The 18,238-nt window shown below is 46.8% G+C and overlaps 1 pseudogene; it reads left to right on the plus strand.

Annotated features, from left to right (window-relative positions):
• LOC144752098 (nicotinamide N-methyltransferase-like) overlaps window positions 1–16,896 on the plus strand; it is a 72,436-nt pseudogene extending 55,540 nt beyond the window's left edge.
• The last annotated feature ends 1,342 nt before the right edge of the window (window positions 16,897–18,238 follow it).

Genomic DNA, 18,238 nt, shown 5'->3' on the forward strand with positions numbered 1-18,238 from the left:
CCCCAAAAAGTCGTAAAACACACAAAGATCACCACAATCCAATGCCATCCATGCCCTGGCCAGAATCATGTTAAAAAAGAAAATTCAAGAAAACAGTCGTATCATGCATGCACCCATAACTACTAAGCCTGGTGGTTTTCAATTCATGTGCAGAATTGTAATTTTTACAATTTCGCGAGTGCGAGATTGTTGCTGCGCGGGACACGAGCAGTGCGAACACAAGCAAAAACATCCTCAGCTCGCGAACTTGCAGATTTTCCCCCCCAAAAAGTCGAAAAAAAAGCAACACACACAAAAATCACCACAAACAAACAACATCAACTTACTTGTTTGTGAAATCAAATTTTGAATCCAAAAGTAATCCAAAAGGCCTCAAATGCAAATATCCAGCAGCAACCACAAAAAGTAATCCTTCCCAGTCAAGATCGAAATCAAAGTGGCCAGGAAATGGAGGAGCTTGCTGGACAGGAACAGGAAGTTGGAGACTGGGGCACTTCCTTCACCCCACCCCTATGGGAGGAGCTTGCTGGACAGGAACAGGAAGTTGGAGACTGGGCCACTTCCTTTACCCCTCCCCTTGTAATTTTTGTACTTTCGCGAGTGCGAGATTGTTGCGAGATTGACCGCGAGCAGTGCGAACACAAACAAAAAATCCGCTTCGCGCGGATTTGCGTATTCTCGCCACATCCGCGAGAGTTCGCGGATTGCGGATTCTCCGAAAATACGAAAAATCCGCGAGCGTAACGGATTTTACGCCCATGCTTAATATTACCTACTGGCGATAGCCAGTGGGTATATATAGTTAGGATTTTTTCTCTATGGGATTTCTGAAAATTCGCAATCAATCAATCAATCAAGTCATTTATATAGCGCACTACTCACCCGTAGGGTCTCAAGGCGCTGGGTGGGAGGGGGGTGCCGCTACTGCTCGAACAGCCAGGTCTTGAGCTTCTTCCTGAAGGAGAGGTGGTCTTGGGTGAGGCGCAGGTCGGTCGGTAGTGAGTTCCAGGTCTTGGCGGCCAGGTAGGAGAAGGACCTTCCTCCTGTTGTCGTTCTTCGGATGCGGGGGACGGCGGCGAGGGCGTGGTTGGTCGATCTGAGGAGGCGCTTGGGAGTGTAGAAGTTGATCCGGTTGTTGAGGTAGCTGGGGCCTTGGTCGTGTAGGGCTTTGTGCGCGTGGGTGAGGAGGCGGAAGGTGATTCTCTTGTTGACCGGGAGCCAGTGTAGATCTCTCAGGTGTCCGGAGATGTGGCTGCGTCGGGGAATGTCGAGGATGAGTCTGGCTGAGGCGTTCTGGATCCGCTGCAGTCTCTTCTGGAGCTTGGCGGTGGTTCCGGCGTAGAGGGCGTTGCCGTAGTCCAGTCGGCTGGTGACGAGGGCCTGGGTGACCGTCTGCCTCGTCTCGGTGGGGATCCACCGGAAGATCTTACGTAGCATGCGCAGGATGTTGAAGCAGGACGAGGAGACGGCGTTTACTTGTCTGGTCATGGAGAGGGAGGAGTCCAGGATGAAGCCCAGGTTGCGTGCATGGTCTGTCGGTTTGGGTGCGGTGCCCAGGGCGGGGGGCCACCAGGAGTCGTCCCAGGCGGAGGGCGAGGAGCCCAGGATGAGGACCTCCGTCTTGTCCGAGTTCAGCTTCAGGCGGCTGGTCGTCATCCATTCGGCTACATCTCTCATCCCTTCGTGCAGGTTGGCTCTGGCGGTGGCGGGGTCGTTGGTCAGGGAGAGGATCAGCTGGGTGTCGTCGGCGTAGGAGATGATGTTCAGGTTGTGCTGGCGTGCGATGGCCGCGAGGGGGCTCATGTAGACGTTGAAGAGGGTGGGGCTCAGTGAGGATCCTTGAGGGACGCCGCAGATGACTTTGGTCGCCTCTGACTTGTACGGTGGTAGGTGGACTTTCTGTGTTCTTCCATCGAGGAAAGAGGTGATCCATTCCAGTGCCTTGTCCTGGATTCCGATGTTGCCGAGGCGCTGTACTAGGGTGCGGTGGCATACAGTGTCGAAGGCCGCGGAGAGGTCCAGGAGGATGAGGGCCGCTGTTTCTCCGTTGTCCATCAGAGTTCGAATGTCGTCGGTGGCAGCGATGAGGGCGGTCTCGGTGCTGTGGTTCGCTCGGAAGCCCGACTGAGAGGGGTCGAGGGATCCATTTGTCTCGAGGAAGGCGGCCAGCTGTTTGTTGACGGTCTTCTCGATGACTTTGGCCGGGAACGGGAGTAGCGAGATGGGACGGTAGTTCTTGAGGTCGGTGGGGTCTGCTGTGGGTTTCTTGAGAAGAGCGCTGAGTTCGGCGTGCTTCCAGCTCTCAGGGAAGGTGGCGGTGTCGAAGGAGGTGTTGATGATGTCCCGCAGGTGGGGTGCGATGACAGCGTCGGCCTTGTTGAAGACGTGGTGAGGGCAGGGGTCAGTCGGAGATCCGGAGTGGATGGCGTTCATTGTGCGGATGGTGTCTTCGGTGCTGATCGGACTCCAGGCGCGGAGGGTGGTGGTGGGTGGCGTTGTTGCGGTTGTGGCTTGCGTAGGTTGGTTGCTGAAGCTGTTGTGTATGTCCGTGATCTTGTTGTGGAAGTAGGACGCGAGGGAGTTGCAGAGGTCTTGCGTCGGGGTGATGTCATTGTTTCCGGCGTTGGGGTTGGAGAGCTCTTTCACGATGTTGAAGAGTTCCTTGCAGTTGTGTGCGTTGTTGTCCAGTCGGTCCTTGTATGTATTTTTCTTGGTGGCGCGGATCAGTTGGTGGTGTTTCCGGGTGGCGAGTTTGAGGGTGGTCATGTTGTCCGTAGTTGGTTCCCTTCTCCAGACTTTCTCGAGGGCTCGACAGTTCTTCTTGGAGCTCTTGAGTTCGTCGGTGAACCATGGTGTTTTTCTGCTGCAGGGTCTGCTGGGTGGGGTGCGCAGAGGGGCGAGTTCGTCCGCGCAGTTGTTGATCCACTTCGTGAGGTTGTCGGCCGCTTGGCTGGGGTTCGCTGAGCTGGCGGGAGGGTGCTGGCTCAGGGAAGCAGTGAGCTGGTCGGCTGTGATCTTGTTCCAGCTTCTTCGGGCAACCTGTTGCTGGTGGTGGTGGATTGTCGTTCTACTGAAGGTGAAGTGGACGCAGCTGTGGTCCGTCCAGTGGAGTCCTGTTGCGTGGCTGAAGGTGACGTCTTTGCTGGATGAGAAGACGGCATCGAGTGTGTGTCCGGCGAGGTGGGTGGGGGTGGACACCAGCTGCTTGAGTCCGAGGTTGGCGAGGTTGTCGAGCAGGCTGATGGTGTTGCGGTCGCTGTTGTTTTCCAGGTGGAAGTTGAGGTCCCCCAGGAGGATGTAGTCGGCGGAGGGGAGGGCATGCGGGCTGATGAAGTCGGTGATGTCCTCGCTGAATCGTGTGCGTGGTCCCGGGGGTCGGTAGATCAGGGTGCCTCTGAGGGTGGTCTTCGGGTTGGTGTGGATCTGGAAGTGCAGGTGTTCAGCGGTGGTTAGGGTGTCGTCGGTGTTGGTTGTGATGCGGATGGTGTCTCTGTGGATGATGGCGATGCCTCCTCCCGTCTGGTTGGCGGTGCGGTCCCTCCGGATGATCTTGTAGCCCTCTGGGATGGCGATGGCGATGTCTGGGGCTGAGGAGGCGTTCATCCAGGTCTCGGTGAGGAAGGCAACATCAGGGGCGGTGGTGTCGAGGAGGTTCCAGAGTTCTACGGCGTGTCTGTGGACGGAGCGGGTGTTGAGCAGGATGCACTTGAGGTGGTTGCTGCTGGTGTTCGGCTTGGTGGGTGCAGGGAAGGTCCGGATGCAGGTGAACTTGCAGGCGTGGCAGCTGAAGGGTCCGTGGGTGTGCTTCGGGGCGGCTCGGTGACATCCTGGGATGCGGCCGGTGTTGAGTTCGATGAGATCGGCGGTGGTGTAGGTTCGTCGGGACGGCTTCCGTCGGTGGGGGCCAGGGGTCCTGGCGCTGGTCGCGGTCCAGGCGCGGACGGGCGCAGACGGGCTTACCTTTGGCGCGCCTTTGGCGCACAATCGGCGCGCCCGCTGCGCGTCAACGCTGCGCGTTCGCACGGTCGCCATTTAAGGCGAAGTGCGCGGGTGGGCGGGGCAGCTGGGAGGCGGGAGCGGGGAGGGAACAGAAGAAAAAGGGGCGGGGGCGGCGGTGGTGGCGGGAAGCGGGGGGCGGCGAGGGAGGCGGGAAACAGGACGGAGGACGTCCAGAAACCTAAGAACAAGCACAAATTGCAGGCAAAAAACGCTAGCAACACGGGAAAATTCTATGTCTAATAACTTTGGCGTTTGTGGATGGAATTGGCTGAAATTTTCAGGAAAATGGCACATTTTGTTTCTGTGCAGCCCCTGAAAATTCGGGGGGGTTTCGTCAAGGGGGGGCCGAGAAAAAAGGGGGGTCCCAAAACGCGTTTTTCCCATTCATTTTTCCATAGGGCGGTTGGACTCACTTTTAGCTCGAACGGCTGAATAGATTTACATGAAACTTGGCAAAAGTGTAGATATGGTTTGCCCGACGTGCCTTTGCTATGTCTCAATATATGTGCTCCAGTGGATTTCGAGAAATTAACGTTTAAAAAAATATATATATCTGTGACAGCGCTCCGGTTAGCGCCCCGGTTCGCGTACCTGACGTGTAACGGAACTTCGCGAATCGAAGCTGATTGGCTCTCCGGTGTCTGTCAACATTCTAAACAGTCCGGAGCGGCCGCCATCTTGTCTCTCGGTACGATCGAGAGACAAGATGTGGTGAAAAACAAAGGGGGAAATGAAGGAAAGGGGGCAAGGTAGACCACTCCTGACCCCCTAGGATTGATGAGGGGGATATTAAAGTGCCCCGCAAGGCGATTTTACGCCGTAGAGGCGCGTCCCGGTACGCGAACCGGGCAGCGAACCGGGCAGATCACCGGGCAGCTAACCGGGCAGGTAACCGGCAGCGTAGCTGTCAACATTGTAAACAGTCCGGAGCGGCCGCCATCTTGTCTCTCGGTAGGTTCGAGAGACAAGATGTGGTGAAAAAAGAAGGGGGAAATGAAGGAAAGGGGGCAAGGTAAACCCCTCCTGACCCCCTAGGATTGATGAGGGGGATATTAAAGTCCCCCGCGATTTTTCGCGGTAGAGGCGCTTCCCGGTACACGAACCGGGCAGCTAACCGGCAGCGTAGTGGGAGTCCGCCATCTTGTGTTTTTGGAGCGTCCGGTTCGCGTACCGGGTAGCGTCCCGGTAAGCGTAACAAGGGGAAAACCAAGAGAAACAGTAAAAAAAAAATTAAGGGAATAGATTTCCAGCAAACTTGGCAAAATTGTAGGGACTGTTTGTTTGATGTGCCTTTGCAAGGCCTCAAGATATGTGCACGTGTGGATTTTGTCTAATTAAGGTTAAAAAAAATATATATATCTGTAAGCGTGCTCCGGCACGCTTACGTTACAGGTTTTGTTTGCGCTGCAGAGCCGATACGACACGGTTATGCGACGCGTCATGAGGCGTCTCACGTGGCTACGTGATACGTCACGTAATAAAGAATATATTTTACAGCTATAGATATTAGCTTTTAAAAAACCAATGAAATTCACTGAAAAAACCATAGGTTATAGACCATATATAGTTAGGAATTTGCATTTACAAAACCTTGAAAATTCACTGAAAAAACCATAGGTTAGAGACCATATATAGTTAGCTGGACATTTTATTGACATAAAACCAATGAAATTCCATATATAGTTAGTTGCACTAACTATATATCGCGCACCCGCAATCCACTGCTGATGATGTCACATATTACATCATTCATGACATGGTCAGTGACATCACTGATGACATCACTGATGACATCTCAAATGACATCTCAAATGACATCACTGATGACATCATGACACACCAATACCAGTTACTACATACGCACTCACTGATTCCTACGTCTACACACACATTCACTCATTCACCCATACAATCACTCATACATACAGTCACTCATTATTACAACACTATCATATGCACTCATACACCTATGCAGACACTCACACACTGCCACTCATCCATGGAGTTACTCACACACCTAGTCAGTCCTGTAAAGAATCAATCACACTTCCATTTCCTCATCTATACAGTTAAACACAGAACACCATACTTCAGTGACATCACTGATGACATCTCAAATGACATCACTGATGACATCTCAAATGACATCACTGATGACATCATGACACACCAATACCAGTTACTACATACGCACTCACTACTGATTCCTACGTCTACACACACATTCACTCATTCACCCATACAATCACTCATACATACAGTCACTCATTATTACAACACTATCATATGCACTCATACACCTAGTCAGTCCTGTGAAGAATCAATCACACTTCGATTTCCTCATCTATACAGTTAAACACAGAACACCATACTTTTCACACATATATTAACACATACTTACTCTCTTATACAATCACTGATACGAGTACACATTGATATGCACAGAGTCACACACCTCCCAGCCAGCCACACACACACTCAGTCTTCCATACATCCACTCATTCTTCAATATGTAAAACATATTTAAACTTTACAAAAACACACAGACACTAGATGATGTCATCAGTGATGTCATTTAAGATGTCATCAGTGATGTCATCAGTGATGTCATTTGAGATGTCATCAGTGATGTCATCAGTGATGTCACTGACCATGTCATGAATGATGTAATATGTGACATCATCAGCAGTGGATTGCGGGTGCGCGATATATAGTTAGTGCAACTAACTATATATGGAATTTCATTGGTTTTATGTCAATAAAATGTCCAGCTAACTATATATGGTCTCTAACCTATGGTTTTTTCAGTGAATTTTCAAGGTTTTGTAAATGCAAATTCCTAACTATATATGGTCTATAACCTATGTTTTTTTCAGTGAATATATATATATATATATATATATATATATATATATATATATATTCACTGAAAAAACCATAGGTTATAGACCATATATAGTTAGGAATTAGCATTTACAAAACCTTGAAAATTCACTGAAAAAAACATAGGTTATAGACCATATATAGTTAGGAATTAGCATTTAAAAAACCTTATTTTTCAATATCTAAAACATATTTAAACTTTACAGAAACACACAGTCACTGGATGATGTCATCAGTGATGTCATCAGTGATGTCATTTGAGATGTCATCAGTGATGTCATCAGTGATGTCACTGACCATGTCATGAATGATGTAATATGTGACATGATCAGCAGTGGATTGCGGGTGCGCAATATATAGTTAGTGCAACTAACTATATATGGAATTTCAATGGTTTTGTGTGAGTAAAATAAGGTTTTTTAAATGCTAATTCCTAACTATATATGGTCTATAACCTATGGTTTTTTCAGTGAATTTTCAAGGTTTTGTAAATGCTAATTCCTAACTATATATGGTCTATAACCTATGGTTTTTTCAGTGAATTTCAATGGTTTTTTAATAGCAAATATCATAAGCTGTCGAATGTCAAGTACGTGGTAAGTGAAAACATTTTCGTGTTTATGCACACTGATCTACTTTGAATGGTGCCCCCCCCCCCCTCATTTCTATTAGGAGTACTCTCTCTTTGCAGATAGTGAAAGGTAGTTAACGCAGGCCTTTGCCCCCGTTGTAATCTGTCGTGCCTGCTTCTCTCTCCATTTGATTGATTGTTATCCAAGTATTTACTGTTTTAGAATTAGTTCTCTTTGGTTCATTCTCTATTTACAAACAAACACAGAGTCGCAATACTCTGTTTAGTCTTTGCAGATAACGAAAAATCGTGTAAAAAAAAAGAAAAGGAATCGAGCAAAATCAGTAGGCCACTAATGGGATCTCTTTTTGACCTCGCTAAAATAGAAACATTAGGAACAACCCCTCATGACAAATACAAAACTAGTGAGATGAACTGAACTCCACACAATGATGGCTGCAAAACAGCTCGGCTCCGCCACCCACCCCGCCCAAAATAACGATAAAGAGCGGCTGCCATGATTGGTTGCGGAATGGCCACAACGGAGCTACGAAATGGTGCTGCTCTCATGCTAACCCCAGCTTCGGTCTGAAACATCCAGAAACACTGTAGACTACCAATTCGATCAGTTCCGGTAGCGCCCCAATGTAACCCGGTAGAGAAGAACTAGCCCTCCCCTCTTTGACTGATGGTTCTTGTTGCCTGTCCCTTCTGTTGTCATTTAACAGAACTATTTAGCCTGCTGAAAGGGGTTGTGTTTCGACCGCTGGTTGGTGGAGACATTTTGACTATATTCTGGACCTGCGTTGTCGCGTAATGCGTCATATGACGCGCCGCGTTAGCGCATCCGGAAGTCATCCGGGGCGCGCAGCGCGTAACGTAAGCATAACAAGTCATGTGACTTGTTAATAAAACTTTTCATTGGTTCATTTTACTTTTCTTATTCTAATGATGAAAGCCTTGGTCATATCACCTAAAAATTACGCTTTTAATTACTTCCGAACATTATTTTCTCTTAAATATATGTTATAATGTTCCAGGCTAATGTACTTTCCCGGAAATTTTACAACTGTCCTGCAAGTAAAATATATTCTTTTTTCGAGAAAAAGAGCGTTTCTTCGTCCCATGACGGAGCCGTTGAGCAAAAGAGGGTCGACCTGCTGTCTTAGTCGCCGATACGCCTGAATATGAGATTCTTATCGATCACTTTATGTTGCAGGAATAGAAAACACAACAGCCCTTGACCATTTATCTTTACTGCGTTCCTTCGTATTATACCTTTTACCCTTCATGTAATTGGTCTGCTTTATTTCACTTGCCTTTTAATGATTCTAAAACAGTGACTATTATTAAAAACTTTACCAATGTATACACTACTACCATGTTTTCTTTTAAAAACCTTTATTGTGAAAATTTCATTATACAAATACGAGCCTATAACCACGTGGGCCTGCCACGGAGCAAACTGTAATCGTATATGATGAATAGACATTTACACTGTAGAGGAACGTAACGGGCGGGCCATTAGGTTGCAAAAACTAAGGTGTCTAACAGTTACGGAATCGGTGGACGTACATTTTATAATTAAAATACGACAGGGCCAGTTACAATAAAATTATCTAGATATACATTTGCGGGCAAGTACCATGGGTGACGTTAATTCGAATTTTCAACAGTACAGTAATCAATAACACATCAGAACTTAATATCAATAGGGATGTCGAAATATTCAATCAATTCTCGTCCCCGCCCGCCATGTGCTTCAAAACTGCATACGTATCTCGTGATTTCAAGGTTCTGCAACCAGTACACAACAAGGAGTTACGAGTCCCATTTATTCCGGCGCCATTTTGGGCGAGGACGGGCAGGTCCAGGATATAGTCAAAATGTCTCTACCAACCATCGACTATGATGATGTTCATATGCTGTATTTATTAGAGTAACACTCATCTGCCCACATGAAATTAATTTACCACAATCTAAACATGTCATTTTAATCTTTCCAAAGTTCTTCTAAATATTTGGGACCGTTTCCCTTGCCTCTGAAGCTCTCAGTGCCACTTCTTTGATGAATGTACTAGCAGGTCAGGGGTTCTCCTCCAAATCTCTCTTTTATGCAGCACTATAATTAATTGGTGCCACCTCTCCATATGACGATGCATGGTATAGTTACCACAACTATATATTTTTTCGGTTCCTCTGGAGAGTTCATCGTGGCAGATGAAGCGTGTAACATACCGGGCATTTACCTTTTTTTGCATGTACAGGAAAGGAAAAAAAAATCGAGCGTTCGAGTTCTTAGGTGTCCCAGGGCCATTTTAGTGGACCAGGCCCAAATCCAAAGAACAGCTATCTCACAGGCTAATGGGGCGACCCACGCCGAGTTTCAGCATTGTAGGATGACCACACAAGTACAGCAACTTGCTAGACATCACCTCGGTGCCATCCGGATCTCGGCGCCCCACTGCAGATGAAGTGCCTCTCAACTATGAAACCACCACGGTGACATCCGGATCTTGGCGCGTTGTGCTGCCTTCGGCCTATTCGCACATCGGTCCGCTACTGACGCCATCTCACAGGCTAATGGGGTGACCCACGCCGAGTTTCAGCATTGTAGGATGACCACACCAACTTGCTAGACATCACCTCGGTGCCATCCGAATCTTGGCATCTCAACGCCTAGTGGTATCTTCCATACAGAAAATATTGTTACGCTGCCTTTGGCCCCATTCGCACATCAGTCCGCAACTTAGACATCACCTCGATGCCATCCGGATCTTGGCATCTCAGCGCCTTGTGGTGTCAGTCAGAAAATATTGTTGCGCTGCCTTTGGCCCCATTCGCACATCAGTCCGCTACTGACACCATCTCACAGGCCAATAGGGCGCCCCACGCCGACTTTTACCATTGTACGATGGCCACACCAGTGGCACAACTTGCTAGACATCACCTCGGTGCCATCCGAATCTTGGCATCTCAACGCCTAGTGGTATCTTCCATACAGAAAATCTTGTTACGCTACCTTTGGCCCCATTCGCACATCGGTCCGCAACTTAGACATCACCTCGGTGCCATCCGGATCTTGGCATCTCAGCGCCTTGTGGTGTATTCTCTTCAGAAAATATTGTTGAGCTGCCTTTGGCCCCATTCGCACATCGGTCCGCAACTTACACATCACCTCGGTGCCATCCGGATCTTGGCATCTCAGCGCCTTGTGGTGTCTTCTACTCCGAAAATATAGTAGAAAATATTGTTGCGCTGCCTTTGGCCCCATTCACACATCAGTCCGCTACTGACACCATCTCACAGGCCAACAGGGCGCCCCACGCCGACTTTTACCATTGTACGATGGCCACACCAGTGCCACAACTTGCTAGACACCACCTCGGTGCCATCCGGATCTTGGCATCTCAGCGCCTTGTGGTGTCTTCAAATCAGAAAATATTGTTGCGCTGCCTTTGGCCCCATTCGCACATCGGTCCGCTACTGACGCCATCTCACAGGCCAACGGGGCGCCCCACGCCGACTTTCAGCATTGTAGGATGGCCACACCAGTGCGGCAACTTACTAGACACCACCTCGGTGCCATCCGGATCTTGGCGCGTTGTGCTGCCTTCGGCCTATTCGCACATCGGTCCGCTACTGACGCAAACTCACAGGCCAACGGGGCGCCCCACGCCGACTTTCAGCATTGTTGGATAGCCACACCAGTGCGGCAACTTACTAGACACCACCTCGGTGCCATCCGGATCTTGGCGCGTTGTGCTGCCTTCGGCCTATTCGCACATCGGTCCGCTACTGACGCAAACTCACAGGCCAACGGGGCGCCCCACGCCGACTTTCAGCATTGTAGGATGGCCACACCAGTGCTGCAACTTGCTGGACACCACCTCGGTGCCATCCGGATCTTGGCGCGTTGTGTTGCCTTCGGCCTATTCGCACATCGGTCCGCTACTGACGCCGCCTCACGTGCCAACGTATTTTCTCCGCATTTTATACCCTATGCCGCATAACAGGTCATGTGACTTGTTTATAAAACTTTTCATTGGTTCATTTTACTTTTGGTTTCCTAATGATGGAAGGCATGATCATGTGACCTAAAAACAACACTTTTCATAGGATGAAAACTTTTTTTTTTTCCCAAACGATGAAAGCCCCACCTTGTTTCTGGATGTTTCAGACTGAAGCTGGCGTCAGCATGAAAGCACCACCATCTCGTGGCTCCGTCGTGGTCATTCCGCGAGCAATCATGGCAGCCGCTCCCCACCAGAAGCCTGCAGGAGTCGGAGCCCCCAAAACTTTTGATGAATTCTCAAGGCGGAGGGGACGCTTTCGAGAATGGGGTCCAAGACCTAGCAGACAAGCGTCCGATTTCCAAGGTGTCCCAGGGCCATTTCAGTGGACCAGGCCCAAAAAGGAAACAGCCTGCCGCCATTTTGAGAGTCCTGTGACAGCCGCCTATCGCTGCACCGCAAGAGTGGGCGCAACTCAGCTGAATTGCGGCTTTTGACACAGTGGACCAAAAACGGACGGAATGGCAACTGAAACGGTAAAGGGGCGCCCCACTACAACAGATGACACTCCACCTGGAGAGGCCCGTTCACGCCGCCTCCCCCGGGGCGCTCCACGCCGTTATTCGGAGCAGCATTGTAGGATACCAAAACCAGTGCGGCAACTTACTGGACATCACCTTGGTGCCATCGTTCTGCTGCCTTGGAACTATTCGCGCAACAGTTTGCTACTGATGACCCACCCCCCGCGACGCCCCATGCCGTTATTTGCTGGGTGGCAACTTACTAGACATCACTTTCGTGTCATCTAGATTTCGGCGCGTTCTGCTGCCTTGGAACTATTCGCACAACAGTTTGCTACTGATGACCCACCCCCCGCGACGCCCCACGCCGGAAATCTGGACGTTGTGCTGCGTTGGGACTATTCGCACAGCCGACCGCTACTTCGTTGTTTTTCCCTAAAAATGTTTATATGTTATTACTATTTTTGTTTTCTTGTATATATTTATAAATTATTAAAGTTTTATAATCTTACTACTTTGTCGGAGTGCTATATATTTTTAATGTGACACATAATTGTAAAAACTTTGATGTACAAACAGTCATCCCTGGAATCTACCGCTTCAGGCTCGGTCCCCTCCCCAATCACAATACAGGATGGTTTTCAGATAATAGCAACGCTTCTGCTGTGACGGATCTCATCGAGTGTGGGCCTTGATCTACTATAACTCCTTTGAAGAGGGGTGATTCTTTACAGCTGTGGCCATAAACTACATCTGCAGGGCTAGCTGATACCCTAGGACCAGCCTGGACAATCGGACACAGAGGAAAAGGAGTGTCAGAGGGTGCGGTAGTGAATAGGGCGAAAGGGAGGTGTCGGGCGGGCACAGGGTGTGATTCTCAGGGAACAGCAGTGCAGATGGGGGAGGTTTATTACCCATGCATAAGACAGAGAGCGGGGGTGACCACTGCCTGGGGGAGATGCTTGCGAGGGTGGGGAGCCATGCTAAGGATCGACAGCGTGCACAGAGTGGGTCTGGTCAAGGCATCTAAAATGGCTGCCGTGCACGACAAAAGTGTGGCATTTGAAAAAAGACAAGATGGCGCAGACAATGTTTTTCAACACTTCCTGATTTCCTTCGAATCGAACGTTAACAGACGTTGGGGCATATTACCAAAGTTAAGCGATATTTATCCCTAACGATGCTTAGCAACGATTTTTTTACCGTCAGAAATTATCGCAGATAAACCTTGCTATTATCAAGGTTTATCGGAAATACGACAAAAAACGACCGCAATGCATTAATATCGCTGAAAACTCAGCGATATTCATGCATTACCGAGCTAATGCTCTTAGCCATGTTATCCACCTCCCATTGGATAACATGGCTAAGAACTGCTCAGGGCAGGTGGTAGCTTTTGGAGATATTCGCCCTTATCTCGAATATTTCCAAAAGTTGATAATAGGAGATAGCGATGTTAGCGACTGTTTCCAGTCGCTAACATCTTGGCATGCCCACTTTGCATGTCATTAGTGATAAATATCACTCACATGCAAAGTGGGGCCCAAGATGGTCGCTATCTTCTACTAGCCGTCGCTAACTGGTGTTAGCAACAGCTAGGTAATACACATATAATTTTATCTCCGCGAAGCGGAGCGCTGTTACAGATATATATCTTGTTTCTGAACGTTAATTTCTCAAAATGCACTGAAGCACATATATTGAGACCTAGCAAAGGCACATCGGGCTACCAGTCCCTACAATTTTGCCAAGTTTCGTGCAAATCCATTCAGCTGTTCGATCCTACCGAGAGACAAGATGGCGGCCGCTACGGACTGTTTGGAATGTTTACAGACACCGGAGAGCCAATCAGCTTCGCTTCGCAAAGCTCCGTAACGCGAAAAGTACGCGAAGCGGTGCGCTGTTACAGATATATACCTTTTTTTGAACTTTAATTTCTCAAAATCCACTGGAGCACATATATTGAGATCTAGCAAAGGCACATCGGGCTACCAGTCCCTACAATTTTGCCAAGTTTCGTGCAAATCCATTCAGCTGTTCGATTATTATTATTTTTATTTTTTTTTGCCCCGCGGGGCCCTTTTAAAACCTCCACATCAAACCTAGGGGGTGAGCGACAATGTACTATGCCCCCTTATGGTCATTTGCCCCTTCGCTTTGGCCTCCTCTTGTCTCTCGATCCTACCGAGAGACAAGATGGCGGCCGCTACGGACTGTTTGGAATGTTGACAGACGCCGGAGAACCAATCAGCTTCGCTTCACAAAGCTCCGTTGCGCGAAAAGTACGCGTAGCGGAGCGCTGCCCAGTCCGCTGTTACAGATATATACCTTTTTTTGAACATTAATTTCTCAAAATCCACTGAAGCACATATATTGAGATCTAGCAAAGGCACATCGGGCTACCAGTCCCTACAATTTTGCCAAGTTTCGTGCAAATCCATTCAGCTGTTCGATTATTATTATGTTTATTTTTTTTTGCCCCGCGGGGCCCTTTTAAAACCTCCACATCAAACCTAGGGGGTGAGCGACAATGTACTATGCCCCCTTATGGTCATTTGCCCCTTCGCTTTGGCCTCCTCTTGTCTCTCGATCCTACCGAGAGACAAGATGGCGGCCGCTACGGACTGTTTGGAATGTTGACAGACGCCGGAGAACCAATCAGCTTCGCTTCACAAAGCTCCGTTGCGCGAAAAGTACGCGTAGCGGAGCGCTGCCCAGTCCGCTGCTACAGATATATATCTTTTTTTGAACATTAATTTCTCAAAATCCACTGAAGCACATATATTGAGACCTACAAAAGGCACATCGGGCTACCAGTCCCTACAATTTTGCCAAGTTTCGTGCAAATCCATTCAGCCGTTCGGGCTAAAAGTGAGGCCAACCGCCCTATGGAAATTAACATGGGAAAAACGCGTTTTGGGAGCCCCCTTTTTTCTCGGCCCCCCCTTGACGAACCCCCCCAAAATTTTCAGGGGCTGCTCAGAAACAAAATGTGCCATTTTCCTGAAAATTTCAGCCAATTCCGTCCACAAACGCCAAAGTTATTAGACATAGAATTTTCAAAAAACCCATAGAGAAAAAATCCTAACTATATATACCTACTGGCGACCGCCAGTAGGTAATATATATATATATATATATATATATATATATATATATATATATATATATATATATATATATATTACAATGTCATACATTCACCTTAGTACAGAGATCTGGGCCTAATTCCATCGTTTTTTGCTCCCCATGCCATTCCAGTTAGAACTCATCCTAGCACAAGTTTCAGGGTATCACCTCTCATCAGTCAGGCACGCTTGAATCCAGTGGCACAGGGAACCCAGGACCCACGTTTGGACATACATGGCACACTTAGGATGAAAAAGTAAACGAAATATATGTTCCCTTTGCAAACTGATTGTTTATATTCATACAAAACAGTTTTGAAAAACATTCATTAACTTGTAAGAAAAATATGTTTTAATCAATAATAACATTTTATTTCAAATTTTTCTATATTTTGTTTTTAGTGACGCATAGCCTGAGAAGCAAAATAAGTTACGAAGAATAATCAAGCATGTTGTTAAATATGATGCCACTATATGTAACGCCTTGTCTCACATCACCCTGCCTCAGGCTGACTGTCTGATTTTGTCTCATTGTTTGGAGGTCCACATGACAGATAAAGAAGGGTTTTGCAGTGCTTTAAATAATGTCTCATCACTGTTAAGAAATGGAGGCCATTTAATCCTGACAGCATGCCTCGAAGCCACTTTTTACATGCACGGGAGCTTTAAGTTTCCCCATCTATGTATGGATGAGAGATTTATAAGGAAAGCACTAACCGCTATATGTATCAACAAACCATTTTGCATTTCCTAAATAGCGAATTTTAAGGAATCGCTATTTAGGAAATGCAAAACGGTATGTATGTACAAAATCGCTTTCCAATAGCGATTCCTTAGCATTCCTTAATTTGAGATTAGCAAATTGTCAATCGCAAATTACCCCTTCATTTCCATGGGCCAGGAGGCCCATAGGAATGAAAGTGCAATTTGCAATTAGCACTTTGCTGATCGCAAATTAGGGATGTTTCCAAGGGTGCAGGGGTGTCTCAAGAACACCCTGCTGCACCCCTGAAAAAGACATTTGGGGGCATATGGCGCACATACATGCCCTAAGGGCATGTATGGGCGTCATATGGCACCTTTGGTTTTTATCAAAAAAGATTTTTGATAAGAATTCGCAAATTACCACCAACTAGAAGTTGGTGGTAATTTGCTACTCCTTAATGGCATTTTTTGCATTTTATTTGTTTGATACATTGCATTTAAGGAATCGCAAAATTTGCAATTCCTTAAGTGCAATCGCAAAATAAGGATTAGCAAATTTTGCTAATCCTTATTTTGCATCAAACTTGTTTGATACATTCCATTTGTCTATTTAGCATTCGCAAAGGCCGAAATTCGCAGAATTTCGGCCTTTGCGAATGCTAAATAGCTTGATACATATAGCGGCTAGTGAGGCTGACTATGTCATCAAGGAGCTGCAGGTGTTTCCTAGGACAGTTAATCAATTGTTTGATGTGATAGATTACAGTAGTGTAATACTTGTTCATGCTTGTAAAGAAATACTTGTTTCATGTACATGTGAATCCTAATTGATAGATATAACGTCTACAGTGAGGAAAGGAATAGGTTGTCCCTGTCCTGCATCAAACTTCTTCGGTTACTCCTTTGTTGGCCCCATCGCTGCTGACACCAGTGGTGCTCTGCTCTCTGCCTCTCCTCACTGCTTGACAACTTGCCTTTGATTTTGCTTCGACCACTTTGCCTTAGCTCTGGGAGGTTCTGATTTACTTAATATCCACTTGTCCTTTACTCCAAAGTCAAATGGATTGTGTCTCAGTCAAAACCTTGTAATTGAATCTGTGTGCATCTGGGAAGAACATTTAAATCTTACAAAAAAATTATAATCTTTTTTCTCAAATAATTTAAAGCGTGTCTGTTCTAACTCTGTATGTATCCGTGAATACCCATAAATAGATGGATCAGGTATATAGTGGCTATTAATCCATGGAGAATAGGATAGCCCTCTTTCCACTATTTACGTATTCCCAATGTGCATGTTATAATATGTAAACACAGCTTTAAAATGTACTAGTAAAATGCATGATAATATTAGTTCTAATGATATATTGTGGTACTTTGCAGTGATGCAGTGTAACCACCCAGTTCTGCAGACTCATTTTAGGTCTACATTGTTTTTTAATAAATATTTTAAAGAACGTCTAGCAACGGAATTACCACAACAGTGAGGACAGTCCCTCCCACTCTATTCCTTCCGCTCACCCTTCTCTTTCTTTAAACACCCACCCTTTTTTCCCACATGCCCACCATCGCCACCCTACACCTGTTTACTGCCTGTAGTCATCTATGAGCCACATCTGTTCAGCAATGTTTTGCCATCTCACAATGGCCAATTTATTGGCGATCTTAGATGGCGGACCTCTATCTTGGCATTTTTCCATCTGTCCTCCATGATGGAAGTTTCGATCCGCTCATCATGTTGTTGGAGGTTTTAGTGCCTAAATTATACCTGCAAAGGAAAAAAACCATCGCCTTGACAGACATTTTATCATCTGACCAGCATGTCTTCTACATTCCCAGTGTGCAATTGCCTGCTATTGGACAATACTCCATCAACAGTTATCTGTCCTTGAGATCCTGGCAGGAGTGTAGTAATGGAGTGATTAACTTGCAGTCACACTATAAAGCACATATATTTTCACACATTAGACATTTACCTTTCTCATTTGTAGCTGCAAGAAAAAATGATGTATTTGTTGCATTTTCCTTCTTCTTTATTATTTTTTTGGTTACCTCAACTAATCTTGATATTTGTAAGACTATTTTTTTGTCTGCCCCATGTCTGGAAAAAGGTACCCCCGATTTTCACATGCATAATTAACTGCTATGCTGAGGAAATAATTACAATAGAGCTATAGTTGTAGGTGCCCTTGTACAACTATTACCCAGAAAAGACAAATGTTAGAGAGAGTTGTTGCAAGAGTGAATGCTGTATCTGACAACAGGCACTCACAGGAGGAAGTGTTGGAATGATCTCTAAGGGAGAGTGCACTCACTCCCTGGACTCAAAATCCCACCTAGAGTCCCTCAGACAGGTGGTTATTTTCTCACTCACACACAACTATTGCCCTGGAAGAAAAAAGTGTATGAAATCCTCCACAC

This window comes from Lissotriton helveticus, chromosome 4_2 (assembly GCF_964261635.1).
Source record: "Lissotriton helveticus chromosome 4_2, aLisHel1.1, whole genome shotgun sequence".
Taxonomy (NCBI): Eukaryota; Metazoa; Chordata; class Amphibia; order Caudata; family Salamandridae; genus Lissotriton; species Lissotriton helveticus.